The sequence below is a fragment of the Tasmannia lanceolata genome, unplaced genomic scaffold, assembly GCF_043159265.1.
Source record: "Tasmannia lanceolata isolate RefF3 unplaced genomic scaffold, GAP_Taslan_0.1 ptg000002l, whole genome shotgun sequence".
In the NCBI taxonomy this organism is placed as follows: domain Eukaryota; kingdom Viridiplantae; phylum Streptophyta; class Magnoliopsida; order Canellales; family Winteraceae; genus Tasmannia; species Tasmannia lanceolata.
The window spans coordinates 20,122,301-20,143,467 of NW_027518679.1; the positions used below are offsets into that span (position 1 = coordinate 20,122,301).

Sequence of the window (21,167 nt, forward strand, 5' to 3'; positions counted from 1 at the left end):
GTGGTGAGGAAATGGATTCAATAGTCACAAGAGCCAGATAAATTTTTTTAAAGGTATAAAAGCAAGATGATTCCCTCCCCACTTTAACATTATGGGAAATGATTTGCCATTTATTCTCGTATTGTTCTCTACTTGAATATCAATATTTCGAAGATTCAACTTAATCTTTGTGCATTTACACAACTGCTATGTTAATTTAATTTGTTTTAGCACTCCATATATCATCTTTTGCTCTTCCATCAATTTCGGAAAAAAATACTTCGATTTACTAGAAAACAGTAAATGGAACAAAAAAATGTCCAATATGTATAGCTATGGTGCAGGATCGACTGCTTTAATACTTGTGGCCTTGTAGATCTGCCGAGAGTATAGAAGGCTAGGTTGAGCGACCACTATACCTGTAATGGGGAGCGGCCCTGATGCTATGTTTTTGCATGGGCTCCCTTCACTTAAGCGTTCCCGTTGAACAAAAATCGATTAAATTGTTAATTTTTATTTTATGCAATGGCTACTGTAACTAGAATGAGACCGCTTTTGTTTATTCAGTCTCGAGTCTTCCACAAAAAATTATATAGTGCAGCGCTCTTCGGGGATACAAGGCAGAGGCAGAGACCCCTCACACATCCACTTTAACATATACATCCTATGGCAATGCTACCAATTACAAATACAAACAGTTAGATTGCTGTATATTACTGTTACATCATGATCTACAATAATACCATAACCCAATATAAGAAAACTAACCTCGCAAATCAATTTCAGAGGAGATCAATGCCATAAACTGTTGATCAATTCTAATCTTCCTTTCAGCAGTTTGAGTCATATGCGGCAAGTCCCTGGAGCTCTAGACCTTCCATACGGGGGTTATTCTCGAAGCTTCAACGTGTAGAGAGAGAATAAAATAAATAAGACGAAACCCAGTGTAATTCCTATTTGGAATTGTAACAGAATTTAACATCTAGTTTTTTTTTAAGAAAAAAGTGCAAAATGAAGACAGTCATGTTCTGAAATATCATCACCTATCATACTTAAGCAATCGATGCACTTCACTAATTTAATTATGGATGTTTAGCCAGTACATAAATCTAAATTGACATGCTATGGAAAGAATAGGAAGAACAAAACTTTTGCTCTCACCATTCAAAAAAAAAAAAAAAAAACCCTAATGTTTGTTTTCATTGGTACATAAGAGAAGGAACAGCAATTGCATCACGGAGAAGAAGATAAGATAGGGAAAACTTCTGTACTCCATCAGTCTTCTAGGCCAATCAGATTGACATCACAAGCTAAACATTCAACAGGTCTTTGCATATCAATATGGCTTTTAGGACGAAATGAATACTAACAGAAAAAACTGCAACAACAAATTCAACTTGTGATATGTTGAAGCCTTCTATCACACTTTATTTCTTTACACCTGACCTTTTTCTCAATTGGGCAAAACCCAAGATATAGGAAACAAATAATTTATGGGAAATTCACATAAGCGGATAGGGTGAAAACTTGGCATTATTTAGGAAGATATCAATTACTCTATTAGCTGGAAATCCTGACCTTTTATTTGAAGGTGTAACTAAGCATAAGTTCAAGACATTTGGGATGCTTGGCACTGAACCTTTGACCATAATTTATAGATTCAACAAGTTCATTTTTTCTGATCCTATTCCATTAGTTTTAAAATTTTCTAATTTATTGTTTCTTTACGAAGTGCTTGTAGGAAGAGGGCGAGCCTTGGCGCAACAGTAAGGTTGCTCCATTGTGGCCTGGTACCAGGTCACGGGTTTGAGTCACGGAAACAGCATCTCTGCAGAGAGGGAGCCTCGTGCACTAGGCCGCCCTTTTTTTAACGAAGTGCTTGTAGGACGACAGGGATGGAAGAGTACCAGGGATTGCCACTCCCTGCAAGTGAGCCAGACTGTATTGAATGGATTCCCCAGCGACCCCCCCCCCCCCCCCCCAAATCCGTGCTGACAGGTTTCGACAGGGGAATCGCATATAACACATCTAGATTCTTGTTGTAGCCATGTTAGGCATGAATCCTCTTTTTTCTGTCAAATCCAACACATCGTTGTCTCTTTAAAAAATAAGAATCATGTATATTTTTCTTTTAAACAAATTCGTCTTAATAATTTTTTTTCCGAAAGCACAACTTGTCCTCTCTTAATAAAAACCCTAGTGACACGACCTTTTACCCTCGAACATCGACCGCCTTCCTCCTTTTCCTTCACTTTCTCTTGATAGAAACCTTAACTTCTCAACCCTCCACCCTCAAATTTCTTTTTTGAAACGTAACAATTATACTGATTATTTTTTTTAATGGCAACAATTGTATTGATAAATTGTAATCGAATCACATTATGAGGACAAGAAGTCCCACCATTGTAACAGCAAATACAGTTACCCTAGCAATCATATTCTTCACCGCCCACAATTGGCCACGATGTTGGATCCCAACCTTGATGGGCGTCTAGAAACTAGGTTCTTAACCCTTCACCTGCCCCTTCATTCCTTCTCTTCTCCATTAATCGGACCGCCTGGAAAATGACTATCTCCTCTCTTTGTGCACCTTTTATTGCTAGTTTATTTGTTTCTTTGTTGGCGGAACAACGCTTATGCTGAAATTTTGGGGAAATGGATGTAACTATGTCCCTAATTTCCGTGATGATATCCGCTAACTCCCATGGACCGATTGACTTGTTGGTAGCATTTGAATCCCCTTCAATGATTAGATTCCACTTCCATGATTTGCAGACCACCTCAATCCCCATAATAATGCCCGGGCTTCCGCTTCATTTGAACCGCAATACCCCGCCGGTCCGCAGTAAAATAGAACTATGATTCCTCTAGAATCCTTGAATAAACCTCCAATTCCTGCTTGTCCTAGGTCCCCTTTTGAGTTTCAATAAAATTCATTGTATTCCATCCGCTTGGTGGGGGCCTCCACTTTGGCTCTTCGACTTGCTTCTTCTTTTCTTGGATGACAGCCTTCCAATTCCTAAGGATTTCTCCTGGCCTGTAACTAGGTGCATCCTTCACAATACTGCTCCACGCTATAATGTCCGCTTTCACATCAAATGCAATTCTTTGCCATCTGCGCTTTAGATCTTGGAAAATACGTTGTTTCTTTCCTTCCAAAGGTCCCAATTTACCGCATAAGGGGCTAGTGTCCACATAGCTCTACCAAATTCTCCAAAAGGCCCAAGACTCCATTCAAGGATTATCGTCTTAATTGCCTTTTGGAGTGTCCACTGAAAGCCAAAGCTATTTATTATCCTCATACCCAATTGATATGAGAATGGGCAATGGACTAGAAAATGATCCAACAACTCTTCATTACTCAAGCAGAAAACACACTGACTAGCCATAAGAAGTTTCCTACTTTTCAACCTGTCACAAGTATTTATTCTCTTCTTGGCTACCGCCCAAACGAAAGCCACCACCCTAGGCGGTGCAAACGCTTTACTAATCCTTGAATAGAGGGAGACCTCCCTATTCGGTGATGCCAACCTGCGGAAGAAAGAGCGCACAGAAAAAGAACCGGAGGAATCCAGAGTCTAGTCCCTCTCATCTTCAAAATAGGGTGAGCAATAACAAGAATAGAGGCAGGTTCGAAGTAGGGATTGATGCAACACCGTGAAGAGAAATTGAGGAAAGGGGAGAGAAATAAACGAAAGGAGATAAAATTAGAAGAATAGGGGAAGAAGAGACGAAAATAACCTGAAGAATAGACAAATTTAGGAAGAAGTAGAAGAAGAAGAGAAGAATAGATGAATTTAGGGAGAGAAGAGAAGAAATCAGAAGAGGGAAGAAGAAAACTAGAATTAGAGGGAGAAAAATCTTTATTCAATATCAATCAAAGTTAACAAGAAAGCTATAAAGAGGCCTATATGTAGGCAAATAAACAACCTAAAAGATAAAAACCTACTAAAATAAGAATTCCTAAAAATAACATGGAAAATAAAATCCTAGAAACTAATAAGATGAAAAAAAAATACTAGAAACTAAATAATGCGGAAATAAATCCTAATATTTGCATCATTCTCCCTTGCTTGAAAAAGAACTCGCCCTCGAGTTCTAGTCCACCTGGATCAAAGATGTAAACAATCCACTGAAGTAGTAGAACGCGTAATCCGGTGGAAGCAATCATGAAGTCTAACGCTCGAGACAATCTAAAGAAGTATTTGCAGGGTCGGTGGAAGAAGAGGGAAGAAAGTGCCCATGTAGACTCATGCGAACAGAATCTGCACTGGAGTAGTAAACTAGCTGGGTAGATCGCAATGTACTCCTCTTGGATCGGCAAAATAGCTATGGGCAGTATCAATCCATGATCAGCATCAAGATGGTCATCTTGTGCACTGAAATCGACGGGCGCGACCTCCATAATCATCTCGATCGGGGCATCTACTGGAGAAGCAAATCTATCAGTGTGCTCATGTAATGATATGGAATCAGCATCCTCAATGATCAGCTCGTGCTGTGTATGCTCTGGTAATGCCTCAACAATCTGGTCACTCGGCTCGGACTCAGGCAACAGATCAGCCTCACGTCAATCGACCACAGTATCTGCCTCAGAAGAATGAAGCTGGCTCGCTGGATGCTGGCAATCGGTGCGGCAGAAATCCCGGAATTGTCATGCTCAATGATGTCGACCTCAGAAATTAACAGTCTCTGGCTCTGGATCGTCCATCTCAGATTCTAAATCTGAATCTGATGGAATCAAAGGCTCAACATCAATGATCTCATCAATACTAGCATCGAGCTCCGTAAGAATAGCAGCAACGTTAGGTGGGAGGGATGAAGTAGTGAAGCGGCTCTGCAAATATGACTCGCGCTTGCGACGCTCGAAATATCGGTTTTCGGCTGCAATTTCAGCGTCTCGTGTACTAAGTGCTGCGGCTTGTCATTCACGACGAGCTGCTACTTCTCGTCGAGCGGCTTCTTCACGCATCAATCTTTGGTCATACGTTGCTCGCTCACGTTTCAATCTCTGTTGATTTTGATAGTGGTATGTAAACTCATAACGAACATCCTCCCATCGACGAAATGGAGGCTTACAAAACTCACGACGCTCGTTAATAAAAAAATTTCATGTCGACTTGGCTTTGCGGTACATTGTATCCGTGACTTTGCGAATTGTTATTTGATGATTATAACTACAGTACCTATGGTATGCATTAAGTGCCTGGATCTAGTCTAGAGACGCATTCTCAACATCTCCCTAAGGATAGGTGCAATCATCATAACCACATAAATATGGAACCTGTGGTGCAGAAGAATATCGAGGATCATATCTATCAAAATATGGAGCATATGGTGGAGCTATTGGGATCGGCGTCAAAAACTGAAATCAACTGTTTGATTTATCTGGCATGTTGAAAGAAGCACTACGTCCGTCGCCGATTTGAAATCGGATGAGTAAAAGCTGATGATCGGAAGAAGGAGCGCGATCAACGGCTGAGATGGCTCCTGAAACTGTACTAAAGACTATTATCCGCTGCTGAAGATAGGCTGGATGCACTCTAAAAGGTGTCACGAACAACTTTTGTGTTGAGGTCGAGAGCCAATTCTGAACGAAAATAGCTTGAATGAAGAGAGAGAAAACTAGAGAGAGAAAGTATGGAAGAGGGGAGAGAAAAAGAAAATTCTATTTCTCTATCTTTATTTTTTTTTAATCTCTAATTTTTTTCTTCCCGCTCCCGTGAAAATTTCACGGAATAGATTGAACCTGTTTACAAAACAAGTAATATAAAGAGCGGGTTGTCCAACTAAAACAAGGGGTTTAATCAGTCTTTCTAAATGGAAAAAGGGGTGTCCAAGGGAATAAAAGGGGTGGTAATAATAGACCCCCTTATTTTTTTGTAACTTGAGTGCACTCACGTGACTGAATGTCACGTGAAGTCTTAAGTGACTAAAGTGGCCGAGTGAAAAGATGGGGTGAATATACTCTTTTATACAAGGGTAAAACAGAAAGAGGTGTTCCAGGCAAAAAAATAAAAAATAAAAGAAAAAAGAAAAAAGAAAAAAAAAGGTGGTATATAGAAGGTTGCCTTTTGTCTCTTGCTTATCTGGGAAGGAAACCTGCTTGTGACTTGACTTTTAATGACACGTGCAAACATACCCATTAAATATGCCCTCTGTCATCACAATTAAAAAGTAATTTCTGCTTTGGGGCATGTACAACAGGGAAACCTTCTCCAAAAATCTGCTTTGGTGAAACCTGCACTGCAAGTTATTAATGGAAACTTGCCCTCCTCTTTTCCTTCTATGCCAGAGTGGTATCTCCACCTTTCCTTTCCTAAAACCTCTCAACTGTAGTTCCAATATCTCCTTTCTCGCTATCCACTGATTTTCCTTTCTGGGCAGATCAAACACGCTAACAGAAACACGGAAAATCAAAGTTACTTTATAACGGTAACATCGACTATCGTGGCTGCTGGGCACGAGTAGAAAATAGGGGCAATTTGGCGGGGAGATTTTCCGGCAATCGTGACTCAGTTGGATTGGTTTTTGTTCAATAAAAATACATAGCAACACACGGAATATCCAAATCCAATCGACTCGGTAATCCAGATTCGAGATGAAGAACCAAGATATGAAATCCGATAGAACCAGTATCCCTAATAAATAATTCCTCCAATAATTTTGCTCTTTACGATGATTATATAAAAAAAAGACCAAAATTCGAACCTGAGGCTTTTATGTGGTTAAGGTGTTTGTTGAAAGGCCTCAAAGGTGTTTATATGATTTGGATGATGGTGGCAACGCCGGTTGGGCTGAAACAGAGGGGGTAGAGGGTCCAAGTTGGGGTTGTTGTTGGGATTGGTTTGCAGCTAGGAAAGGATGGAGATTTGCTGTGGTTCTTACGTGAGACAGGGCAGCAAACACGCTTTCTATAGGGGTCAGAACAACCGGCTTTGAGATTTCAGGGCTGATCTTGGGCGACTTGATTTCACCAAAAGGTTCTTGGATCTTTAGCTCTGATTTTCGCTACGCGTAGGTGCTTGGATCTTTTGCTTTGATACCAAATTGAAGCAGTACCTTGAAGAGAAATTGAGGAAAATGGAGAGAAATAGACGAAAGGAGATAGAATTAGAAGAATAGCGGAAGAAGAGACGAAAATAACCTAAAGAAAAGATGAATTTAGGGAGAACTAGAAGAAGAAGAGAAGAATAGACGAATTTAGGGAGAGAAGAAAAGAAATCAGAAGAAGGAAGAAAAAAACTAGAATTAGAGGGAGAAAAATCTTTATTCAATATTAATCAAAGTTAACAAAAAAGCTGTAAAGAGGCAAATAAACAACCTAAAAATAGAAACCTACTAAAATAAGAAAATCCTAAAAATAACATGGAAAATAAAATCCTAAAAACTAATAACATTGAAAAAAATATACTATAAACTAAATAATGCGGAAATAAATCATAATATTTGCATCAGATAGGTTACGGACTTCAAAGTCTTTTAGGTTTAAGCCTAGAAGAGGACAACAACCACCCTTCCTCCCTCCTCGCCCCCAGGACTCAGTTCCTCTGGTCATCCAGCTCAGCTCTTACGTCACTGCCGTACCTGTTACCGATTTTCGGCCTAACATACCCAAAACGTTGTCTCATCCTCCCTTTCTCAATTTGATGTTACCAATACTTAGCCCACCACCATACCTTTTCAACTTGCTTACTTTCTTCCGGTTCATTACATGTTTGAGCTTTCTCTTACTCTCTCCCCCTTCCCATAGGAATTCTGTTTGTAATTTTTCATTTTTCAACTTTCTTACATTTTAAATTTTTTATTTTATTTAACAAAAATTAGAGGGTGAGCCTTGGCGCAACGGTAAGGTTGCTCCATTGTGACCTTGTGGTCACGGGTTCAAGTCACGGAAACAGCCTCTCTGCAAAGCAGGGGTAAGGCTGTGTACATCTAGCCCTCCCCAGACCCCACAATGGCGGGAGCCTCGTGCACTGGGCTGCCGTTTAACAAAAATTACCGAATCCACAAATCCTACCGTTTGGGGTTTGCCGAATCCAACACCTCGAATCCGTGTCGGATACCCTGTTTGAGTGAGTCATGATAACAGGCCTCAAGTCATAATTTTAAAGCTAGCGATCAGTTCTTTATCGCAGCTTTTCGGATCTAGATAAAAGATTTAATACACTGTTCCCTTATTCAATTTCACGGAAAACAAATGAAAGCCCTGAACATAGTGAACCAACAAACTCGCAGTCATTCTGAAGCTTAACGTATCTATTAAACTTAGCTACCAATAATAGTTTATAAGGGTCCAGTCACATGGTTGGTGTGGTACAGAACTGTTATGAAAACCTTAAATTTATTGATCAGTTAAGCATAAATTATAATGGCACTCAGAAGTTAAAAAATATTTATTTTTTAACAATGCTTACCCTCTGAAAATGAGACTTCCATGACTTTTTTTTTTCGAAAGATGACTTTCATAACTGGAATGCAACCAATTTAAAGAAATATATCCAAGCCATAGTTGACTGCTAAGCAGGGGGTCCTGGGAGAAGGAGATAACAGTTCTAGGTATTCATGCATTAGTATTATTTTTTTATTTTTTATTTTTTTGAATGGTTGGATTTGTATTTATTTAGGCATAGCAATTTTGTTTTATGAACCCTCATTATATTTACGAAAATGATTTGGGGACCCCACCGTGAGATGCCAGGCAGGAAAGGCCTCTGGTTGCATGCCCTGCATGTGGGCGAGACTACCTGCACAGTCAGCTGTCCTGACCTGGTGTCCTACTAGCAGTTCTCTAATATTTATGAAGGATCTTGTATTTAAATTACAATAACATTCAGATCCTCTGCATAAGCTAGTGGCTCATTTAAAATTTGAAAATCCTAATTTTACTAATCATTGAACTCTTGTCATCCCCTGAACAGTTTGTCACGTGTCCAGCGAAATAATACTGTGCTATATTTCTCAGATCTACTGAATTCTTACTTAGAAAAGATCAGATACTATATTTCTATGGCCGTAGAGTCATGATAAATTATATCAAAGGCTCAACTTTAAAAGACGCAAATAAATTTTTATTAGTTTCAATCAGTAAATGAAACTAATTCCCAAGATCATTAATATATAATAGAAACAAAAAAAAAAAAAACTCAAGGCATGGCATCTGAAATGAAAGAAACATAAAATACAAACAGAACTTACTTGTTCAGGGAAATGTGCTCAAAAGGTCCTGAAGTGGGGATAGTTCCACACAGATTGTTTTTTGAGACATCTCTGCAAGAAAAGTGGCATATTTGAGACATGAGCTTACCGTGAATATAGATCAAATTAGAGCTTACTGTGAATATAGACCAAATTACTACTAAATAAAAGGAATCCAGGAGCCTTGAACTTACACAACTTTGAGGGTAGAAATACCAACAAGCTCTCTAGGGATTTGCCCACTCAACTGATTGTCATTAAGCCAATGTCCAGTAACCATCTAGAAGAAGATATGAAGATAGTTTAAAGAATTAGACAACCACTTCGATGACCAACTCTAGATGTTGGAAAAATTGGCAAAGCAATTATTGAAAATATAATAGTTATTCTGACATCAACATAGTGTCATGTGAGAATTACATAATCATATGATAATAAATTAGGACTGCTAAGCATGAATATATGGATAGCCGAGATTTAAGAATAAAGCATCCATCAGGTTGACCCCCGACATGTATTGCCCATGGCCCAACTCATGGAGATGGAAGATCCTAACCATCTGACTGGGGTAAAAACATGTCTCTTAGATTTATCTAGTGGATAGCCATTTTAAACTGGGATTAGTTGATAGATTTTATAGAGAGTTTAGCAAGTCTTACAGTACCCTGGCAAAGAATGTTCAACTTGAGTAGCGTATCTTAAGAATGCAAATCTAGTTTTCCATGCCTCGCTTGGAGTGCGACAGTCTGATTGTCGAAGGCGATTCCGTAAATGTTATTAGCTGGCTTTCGGGAGACGCTTCTCCCCCTTGGAGATTTGTGCACTTCTTTGAGGAGATAGAGGATAGAGGAAAGGGCTACTCCATGGTCTTTCAGCATGTCCGGAGATCGGCCAATGTGGCAGCCGACTCTCTGGCTAAGAGTGGTGTTTCCCGGGCCGAATTGGAGTGTTTTGACTATCTCCCCCCTTGAGTCATTGTCTTGCTATTTTATTTGCTCATTGTTCCGACAGGACCATCTCGGTTCTGCTTATTCATATATATAAATATATATTCTGTTGCTTTCTTCAAAAAAAAAAAAAGAATGCAAATCTAGTGGAGAGATATTTTAGGAAGTACGGCGAGACTAACATAAATTTAGTCATTAAAAATTTCCACATGATCATTTGATAAATAGATCTAGCAAATCCTACCATTTTTTTATTTACCGTATGTATGCTGTGTATTGTGTTTTTTTTTAATGGTGAGGCATGTGTCGCATTGGAACAATTCAGAAAGAATTTATGTATTAATCTTAACTCACCAGGAATTCATAATTTTTCTTGTACATTTCTTTTTTGCAAAAAAAAATTGCAAATTATTCATCATTTTTTATATTTTTTCAGGAGATAATTGTGCTGCTAGTACAGCAAAACAACTACAACCAATGGCCTACCCAAAACCTTTTTTTTTATTTTTCCTAAATGCGCCTATTTCAGTGACCAGTGACTGAACGCACCGGCTTGGGTGAGCTGCAAGTCAGGTCACCAATACGTAATTAAGTATGAGAAGGCAAATCTGGAAAGCTCTCAAACGGAATCAAGCAAACCAAAAATATATAACAAATGAAGAGTAGGAATTAGATATGCTGTTGACTCACAAGAACACTAGAGACTTCAGCTTCCCCAATGCTGGGGGAATGATCCCAGAAATGTTGTTGCTGTATAGGTCCAAGCTGATTAAGCTATTCAAATTACCAAGCTCAACTGGGATCGTCCCTTGAATGTTATTTTTGTAAAGTTCTCTGGATCAAAATAAGGGAAAAATAAATTAAGAACAATATGGAACAAGTAAATCAATTTAACACCCAATCAGTAAATTTGTGAACATAATTTGGCAGAAACAGACACCATCTTCTTTCTAAGGTTTAGCCCAAATCAATGAAAAGAAATTATATCAAGCCTGAAAAAGAGGAAAACTCTATCAAGCACTGGGGAATATGTGATTGCAGTGCAACGCTTCATGAAAATATTAAATAGATATCATACAGATAGAATTCTAGATAAGAATTTAATATTATGTTTCCTAGCACGTCTAAAATTGCAAATGAAATACATGAACAAATGAAGAATCAAAATAAGAATGAACAAATGCAATTCAACAAAACAAAAATTATCAGATGGACATTGTAAAATTGCCTATTGGCATTGAGTGATGGCAACTAGAAGCCAGAAAAGATATTTCACATTGCATGAGGCACATATATGTATGCATAAGAGGGACAGTAATGAACATACTTACAAATATTGTAACTGTTCAAGCTTTCCAACTTCAGGTACCAGATGGCCAGATAGGTTTGAATTCCCAAGGTCCCTGCAGAACAATAGCATTATATAATAAATAAAAAGATGCATTAACATACTTTCATTATTAAGACCGAAAATAAAAGTGAATTGCTAAAAAACCAAGCTGATGATACTTTCAATAAACAACTGAGAAAACTGAACAGAATGTGTTTATAAGATTAGTGGCAAAGCCTCGTGTTGAATTCCTATGGAGGTCGATCCCACAAACTCCAAACATCATAAACCTCCTTAAAAGTGAACCACCATTTGCTCCCGTTATTTTTACCATGAAAAATGAACAATGGACGAGAAAAATACACAAAATAACAAAATTATGACCTCTAACTATCGCCAATCACTTCATGTCTCTTACATATCACCCGAACTCCAGAACTCACTAAAAGTGGAAGAGGCCATTATTTTGTTAAAATAGCAAAAATTCCTTTATTCTGGATGAATTTGACAAACTACAGATGATTCTCAATCCACCAAACTCTTCCTACCTTCATGACATAGTAGATTCACTAATGCCCTGTTTAGATTGCAGGAAACATATTTCTTGAAGAAAAATTTTATTAGGAAAGTTTTTTATTTCCACAATTTAGAGAGAAATGATGAAGATTAGGGATATCATTATAAATTCCTGCAAACCAAAAAGGGCCTAAAGGAAAAGAAAAATGACTATTTGATTAAAACACCCAAACTCCCACATCTTTCTAGAACAAATTCCAGTAGTCGATTGCATTGGTAATGCTACAGGAGGCCCTTTGTCTTATGTGTCATTTGAATTGCAAAAAAAGGTGTACAGGAGACTCTGTTTAAAAAAATTATAGAAAAGGCAATGGTTAGAAAATAAAATAAAAATAACGATCAAAAAACAAAAATACAATTTGAACCACAAAACTAAGATACATCATAACGACAAAATGGGCATCTAAAAAGACAGTTATCTGCCCTGTATAACTAACAGAAAAGATCACAAGTTCAAGTCCTCATAAATGGATATGCAGCATTACAGCTACAGCATGTCTCTTCATCACAAGTTCAAGTCCTTTAAGTAAATGTTGGATTGTTTACATATTTTGTTAAATTAATTGTTTCTTGTATTTTTCTAACAATTTCTGATTCTTTTGGATTTTTTCATATTTTTAACTATTAAAGAAAAATTTCCCTCGTCGTAGTGGAACGAAAAGTTTCGAACGAAACACCAAACGAAATGGACGAAACACCGAAACATTCTGTTCGGTCGCCAAAACGAAACGGTAAACGAAACAAAATTTATAACTTAGCAATAAACTTAAAAGATTTTCTGCACCGAGACAAGCGAAACCTTAAAATCCACACACTTACAAGAAAAGTACAATCAATTATCCTTGAATTCGAAAAGCAAATGACTCTGCATGACATCCTCACATAGAAAGTGTTATGTGCCTAATTGGCCATAACACAAATAAACGAATAAAAAGATAGAAAAAATGGGCAAAAAGGTTGATTCATGACAATAGGACCTCCTAACGGTTCAATTTGAGAGGAACCATCACTCTCCTGAAAACAAAGTTTCATTCATTGGTTGCTAATTCTCCTCCTTTTCATTAGGATATAACTTCTTAAATACAAGCAAGGATTGTCACATCACTACCCTATTAACCCACTTACATGACATACAAAAAATAACTAACACCCATAACTCAAACATATACCCCCAACTACAAAATAAATACATACTAACTCACCCCGTATACACCACTAACATGCATATATTAGAAAGCAATGGCTTCCTGCACTGGCATTGGCAAAACCCACATGCAGAAGCGAAATCCCAAATCACAAGAATAATACAATCAATCAAAATAACTCAAGAGTCCGGATTGCTCTAAGCTCCGGACTGACAAAATCCGGACTGCTCCAAAATCCGGACTGACAAAATCCGGACTGATAAGTTCCGGACTGCTCCAAATTCCGGACTGCCCCACAGGCCGGACCCCGACCGCCACCAACCAGAAGATGTACTCACCACATTTCCCCAAGTCACCATAATAACTTGGAGAACTTGGGGGGCAACTGATGGGGTGTAAAAACACAGCAGCCTATTAGCTGCCGACACGTGGCTAGAGGAGGGCTCGCCGCGGACCAGCCTATTAGCTGCCGACACATGTCTCGAGAGGGGCCCACCGCAGACCCCGCGTCAGCAGGGGTAGTTTGGTAATTACACAGAGTAGGTGAGCTTGAACCTATAGCTGGTCGACACCTGTCTTGGAGCATTAACTCCCCAACTACCCCAATTTCTCCCTATAAAAGGGGCCTTCAAAGCTCATAAATGAGGGTATTGAAATTCTCACCCACCACTCTTAAAAACACCCTCTTCACTCCGGCTCATATTGACTTGAGTGTCGAAGGGCCTGTCCGGAGTACACTCCGGGTCGGTCATTCTGACCTCGTTTGCTCCTGTGCAGCACACAGCTCATCCGGACTCTACTTCCCCCCAGCTCGGCTCTTACGTCACTGCCATATCTGTTAACCGATTTTGGGCATAACAGATTGGCGCCATCCGTGGGACTCCAGAACTAAAAGCTGTTCAGATCCCTCACAAACAAAAATGGCAGGGCGCAAGAGCGCGCGCATCCCCACTGCACGGACTACCCAAGACGTGCTGCCCCGCAGGACCCGGAGCGGGCGAATTGCCTCGCTAGTAGTGGCGGCCTCTGCTACGGCCGAGCAGAGCCTTGCTCACTCGGAGCACCTGAACCCCCTGCCCACTCCAGAGCAAGTTCAAGCTCTCTTCCAGCAAATGACGACTCTCGTCGAGCAGTACCAGCATCTACTCCAAGCACCTCCCCAACCGCCTCCAGAAGCTCCACGACCTGCCCAAGAGAGGCCAGACGTCCACCGGGGGGGGGGTCATGACGCCATGGTGAGCACCGAACTCACCGCTCCACCAGACAAGTCCGCCGCCAAGTTCACTAAAACTAGGGTACTCGACACTTGGTTCGCCACGACTCGTCTCCGCAAAGACCGGGAGCCCACTCCTGGTCCGGGACCAGTCCGGATGCAAAAACCAAAGCTCCTTGGAAACCCAGTTCACTAAAACTAGGGTACTCGACACTTGGTTCGCCACGACTCGTCTCCGCAAAGACCGGGAGCCCACTCCTGGTCCGGGACCAGTCCGGATGCAAAAACCAAAGCTCCTTGGAAACCCAGTTCACTAAAACTAGGGTACTCGCTGCTTGGTTCGCCACGGCTCGTCTCCACAAAGATCGGAAGCGCACTTCTAGTCAGAAACGGGCCCTGGCAGAAAACCAAACCCTTGCAAAAACCCAAGTTCAATAAAACTTGGTCATCTCCAGCCGGACTGGATACGACGCGTCTCGCTAGACAACAAAAATCAGTCCGGCCGAAGCCGGACTGGATACGACGCGTCTCGCTAGACGACAAAAATCAGTCCGGCCCAAGCCGGACTGGATACGACGCGTCTCGCTAGAAGACAAAAATCAGTCCGGCCCAAGCCGGACTGGATATGACGCGTCTCGCTACACGACAAAAATCAGTCCGGCCCAAGCCGGACTGGATATGACGCGTCTCGCTACACGACAAAAATCAGTCCGGCCCAAGCCGGACTGGATATGACGCGTCTCGCTACACGACAAAAATCAGTCCGGACTGCTCCAAAATCCGGACTGCTCCAACTCCGGATTGACAAAATCCGGACTGCTCTAAGCTCCGGATTGAAAAAATCCGGACTGCTCCAAGCTCCGGAGTGACAAAATCCGGACTGCTCCAAGCTCTGGATTGACAAAATCCGGACTGCTCCAAGCTCCGGTCTGACAAAATCCGGACTGGATATGACGCGTCTCGCTACACGACAAAAATCAGTCCGGCCCAAGCCGGACTGGATATGACGCGTCTCGCTACACGACAAAAATCAGTCCGGCCCAAGCCGGACTGGATATGACGCGTCTCGCTACACGACAAAAATCAGTCCGGACTGCTCCAAAATCCGGACTGCTCCAACTCCGGATTGACAAAATCCGGACTGCTCTAAGCTCCGGATTGAAAAAATCCGGACTGCTCCAAGCTCCGGAGTGACAAAATCCGGACTGCTCCAAGCTCTGGATTGACAAAATCCGGACTGCTCCAAGCTCCGGTCTGACAAAATCCGGACTGGATATGACGCGTCTCGCTACACGACAAAAATCAGTCCGGCCCAAGCCGGACTGGATATGACGCGTCTCGCTACACGACAAAAATCAGTCCGGCCCAAGCCGGACTGGATATGACGCGTCTCGCTACACGACAAAAATCAGTCCGGACTGCTCCAAAATCCGGACTGCTCCAACTCCGGATTGACAAAATCCGGACTGCTCTAAGCTCCGGATTGAAAAAATCCGGACTGCTCCAAGCTCCGGAGTGACAAAATCCGGACTGCTCCAAGCTCTGGATTGACAAAATCCGGACTGCTCCAAGCTCCGGTCTGACAAAATCCGGACTGGATATGACGCGTCTCGCTACACGACAAAAATCAGTCCGGCCCAAGCCGGACTGGATATGACGCGTCTCGCTACACGACAAAAATCAGTCCGGACTGCTCCAAAATCCGGACTGCTCTAACTCCGGATTGACAAAATCCGGACTGCTCTAAGCTCCGGATTGACAAAATCCGGACTGCTCTAAGCTCCGGATTGACAAAATCCGGACTGCTCCAAGCTCCGGAATGACAAAATCCGGACTGCTCCAACTCCGGATTGACAAAATCCGGACTGCTCTAAGCTCCGGATTGACAAAATCCGGACTGCTCTAAGCTCCGGATTGACAAAATCCGGACTGCTCCAAGCTCCGGAATGACAAAATCCGGACTGCTCCAACTCCGGATTGACAAAATCCGGACTGCTCTAAGCTCCGGATTGACAAAATCCGGACTGCGCTAAGCTCCGGATTGACAAAATCCGGACTGCTCCAAGCTCCGGAATGACAAAATCCGGACTGCTCCAAGCTCCAGAATGACAAAATCCGGACTGCTCCAAGCTCCGGAGTGACAAAATCCGGACTGATAAGCTCCGGACTGCTCCAAGCTCCGGAGTGACAAAATCTGGACTGATAAGCTCCGGACTGACAAAATCCGGACTGATAAGCTCCGGACTGCTCCAAAATCTGGACTGCTCCAAGGTCCGGATTGACAAAATCCGGACTGCTCCAAGCTCCGGACTGAAAAAATCCGGACTGATAAGCTCCGGACTGCTCCAAAATCTGGACTGCTCCAAGGTCCAGATTGACAAAATCCGGACTGCTCTAAGCTCCGGATTGACAAAATCCGGACTGCTCCAAGCTCCGGATTGACAAAATCCGGACTGCTCCAAGCTCCGGAATGACAAAATCCGGACTGCTCCAAGCTCCGGAATGACAAAATCCGGACTGACAAAATCCAGACTGATAAGCTCCGGACTGCTCCAAAATCCGGACTGCTCCAAGCTCCGGAGTGACAAAATCCGGACTGATAAGCTCCGGACTGCTCCAAAGTCCGGACTGCTCCAAGCTCCGGAGTGACAAAATCCGGACTGCTCCAAGCTCCGGACTGACAAAATCCGGACTGATAAGCTCCGGACTGCTCCAAGCTCCGGACTGCTCCAAAATCCGGACTGCTCCAAGCTCCGGACTGACAAAATCCGGACTGATAAGCTCCGGACTGCTCCAAAATCCGGATTGACAAAATCCGGACTGATAAGCTCCGGAGCTCCAAAATCCGGACTGCTCCAAGCTCCGGATTGACAAAATCCGGACTGCTCCAAGCTCCGGACTGACAAAATCCGGACTGATAAGCTCCGGACTGCTCCAAAATCCGGATTGCTCTGAGCTCCGGACTGACAAAATCCGGACTGCTCCAAAATCCGGACTGACAAAATCCGGACTGATAAGTTCCGGACTGCTCCAAATTCCGGACTGCCCCACAGGCCGGACCCCGACCGCCACCAACCAGAAGATGTACTCACCACATTTCCCCAAGTCACCATAATAACTTGGAGAACTTGGGGGGCAACTGATGGGGTGTAAAAACACAGCAGCCTATTAGCTGCCGACACGTGGCTAGAGGAGGGCTCGCCGCGGACCAGCCTATTAGCTGCCGACACATGTCTCGAGAGGGGCCCACCGCAGACCCCGCGTCAGCAGGGGTAGTTTGGTAATTACACAGAGTAGGTGAGCTTGAACCTATAGCTGGTCGACACCTGTCTTGGAGCATTAACTCCCCAACTACCCCAATTTCTCCCTATAAAAGGGGCCTTCAAAGCTCATAAATGAGGGTATTGAAATTCTCACCCACCACTCTTAAAAACACCCTCTTCACTCCGGCTCATATTGACTTGAGTGTCGAAGGGCCTGTCCGGAGTGCACTCCGGGTCGGTCATTCTGACCTCGTTTGCTCCTGTGCAGCACACAGCTCATCCGGACTCTACTTCCCCCCAGCTCGGCTCTTATGTCACTGCCATATCTGTTAACCGATTTTGGGCATAACACTGGTCATTAACCGAATCATCACACGAGAAAAACTTCTGCAAACGGACAGAGAAAACCCTAAATCCCACACAAAATTCACACGAGAGAAGGACAAAAAAAGGAGAAACAGAGAGATAGATGTATAACAATAGTTTGAAATTTCGACTGAAATCCGAAATTTTGGATTTCGGTCAACACCGACACCGAAACGACCGAAATCCGAAATATCTGAAACGTACAAAATTTTGGTAATTTTTTATTCCTTTACAAAATTTCAGCCTAAATTACCGAAATTTCGGCCCAAAAAATGACATTTCGAGCATCTTTACCTAATTTCAGCCGAAATTTCGGGATTTCGGCTAAAATTTCAGTTTTGACTAGGACCGAAATATATGCCGAAACCAAAATTTCAAACCATGGATGTAACTAAGGTTTAAAATTTCAGCCGAAACGACATGTTTCGGCCAAGAGAGTGAAACGAAATACACAATGAATCAGTTTTTACAAGATTTCACCAAATTTTGAAATTTCACCGAAATGATTGATTTGATATTTACAAAAATCAACAGAAAATTTAAAGATTTCAACCGAAAATTTAATGATTTCCACCGAAAATGCCAAAATTTCCATTAAAATTTAATACATTTCTACTTAAATTTAAAAAAATACAGAATTTTACAAGATTTCAAACAAAATTACCACTGATAAACCGAAATTTAAAACCTTGCTAATGTAATAGTAGATGAGATCAAACAAACAGAAAAGGAAAGATAGAAAGATATGTTTACAGTCTAGTGATTCGATTGTCCTGATTGCAGGTGGTGTGAAACCAGGTGCAGGGATTCATGAGAGTTGGATCCGAGCTCTGAAGTACGTGATCTGGATCGGACAAGCTCTGTCTCAGAGTGTAGAGAGCATCACCTTCTGATTTGGAAGAAACCCCTGGAAGCAGAATTAGGGTTAGGGTTAGAGAAATCTCCTCGACGCTCCGAAACAAGCCGGAGATTGCCATTGGTTTTCCCAAGGAGCGAATCTAGGGTTCTTCTTCTGGAATGATTGAACAGAGAGAGAGAGAGAGAGAGAGAGAGAGAGAGAGAGAATCAGCTTTGGGAATATCTGTAGACACCCCATTTTGCTCTACCTTAATCGATAAAGAAATTAGGGTTTGTTTTCCGTCGGTTTTCCAATGTCTTTCTTTCCCGCATCCGTTTGTTACATTTCTAAATATTTTTGGTCGTTTCCGTCGTGTTTCGTATTTTCCCGCTAAATGTTGAGAAGGATTATTCAGAAAAATCTAAACCAGAGAGAATTGGGACCCGTTTGGTGGGCCCGCATTGGGTGCTTCGATTAAATTTGGATCGAGAAAGTTGGACCCATTTGGTGGGGCCGCATGATGCATTTTGATTAAATTTGGACTCGCATTGAACATTTGTTTAAAATCGAATCAACCGAGGGCCCACATTGTGGGGCCCGCGTTGTGGGGCCTCAGTGGGGCCTCTTGTGAGGCCTCTTATGAAGAGCAATGATGGTAGCTCTCCACTAAGACAACATGATGGGCCCTCCACTAAGAGCAATAATGATGGACTCTCCACTAAGAAACATGATGGGCCCTCCACTAAGAGCAATAATGATGGACTCTCCACTAAGAAACATGATGGGCCCTCCACTAAGAGCAATAATGATGGACTCTCCACTAAGAAACATGATGGGCCCTCCACTAAGAACAATAATGATGGATTCTCCACTAAGAGGGACAACATGATGAGCTCTCCACCAACATATCTCTCTCTCTCTCTTTCTCTCCCTATATATATCTCCCTTCCCATCCATAAGAGGGAGGAAAAAAAAAAAAAAAAAGAAATTTATCTTCCATTATCTCTTTCTCTTCCATTATCTCTTCTAATCACTCCCTCCAATCCCTTTCCTCAATATATTCTTCCATCCCTCTCCCTAATATTCTTCTTCCATTATCTCTTCACTCCCTCAATCACTCCCTCTAAACACTCCAGAGAAAGCGAAAGACGGCGGAGCGGATCGGCGGCAGCAGGATTTTTTATATTTTTTTGGATTGGGCGGAGATCTTCACCACAGGTAGGTGCATTGTTCTCAAAATATTTCTGTATTTTTCCGAATTTTTCTGATTTTTTCCGCAAATTGTGTTTTAAAAATGGAAAACTCTTCAAAAAACATCTTTTGACGAAGAAAAATTAAATTATATACCAAACAGATTCTAAAATTAATGAAATTTCGTGGGAAAATAATATGTTACTGATTCATTTTACCATGAATTTGTAAAGAATTTTGGAGTTTATTTGGTATATTATTTAATATTTTCTTTGAAACTTATCAGATTTTAGGAGAATTTTTACTAACATCAGATCATCATTAAAATTCATAAAATTTTTACAGTAGTCTTATCTTCCATATTACTTGTTACTGTAAACGTTTCGTGTGATTTGAATCTGTTTTAATATGGGATGTAGTGTTAATTTATAATCTGGTCTGGAAATTGTAAAATCCGAAATTGGTAGTAAATAATTTCTAAAATTCATGAAAATCTCACTGCATGCTATTTTGATTCATATAGTATTTCTGTAGAAATTTCATAGAATTTAGAGTTATATTTCTACTAGCTTATGTGTTAATTGTGCAATCTGGACATTTAATGGTTTAATCAAGATTAAATGTGAATTTAATGTAAAAATATGCAAAACTCATCCTGTAAGCTACATACATTTTCATCTTGCTGCTGTAGAAATTTCAAATCTTTTCGAATTTATTTGCAACAATTTCACTTGTAAAACCGCTCATATGCTTAAAATTGATAAAATCCATGGAAAATTCGAAATTAATTGAAAATCATATAAAAATTCCTAAAGAACTTTAAAATTCTGTCACATGTTCACTCCTTAATCCATTGAAACAGAAATTTTAGGATCTTTAGATTTTCCTGGAAAAATGGCCCGTGCATCCATAATCGTATCCCAATTGCAACTTGATCTTTGACAATTTGAATATTTAAGTTATAGCATGTTGTTGGCTCCGAGGTTAGTGTCCACGGAAATCCTGAGATTCTGCCAGGCAATAAGATGCTATAACCTAAGTATTAAATTGCACAAGGAAAGAGCGCACGATTCCCTCCTTTGGATGCCATTCAAGGCCGAAATTGGTGAACCCTAGAACCA

General features: G+C 41.2%; 1 pseudogene; it reads right to left on the minus strand.

Annotated features, from left to right (window-relative positions):
• Positions 1-733: 733 nt before the first annotated feature.
• LOC143882800 (leucine-rich repeat protein 1-like) lies at positions 734-18,994 on the minus strand (annotated as a pseudogene).
• Between the last annotated feature and the right edge of the window lie 2,173 nt (positions 18,995-21,167).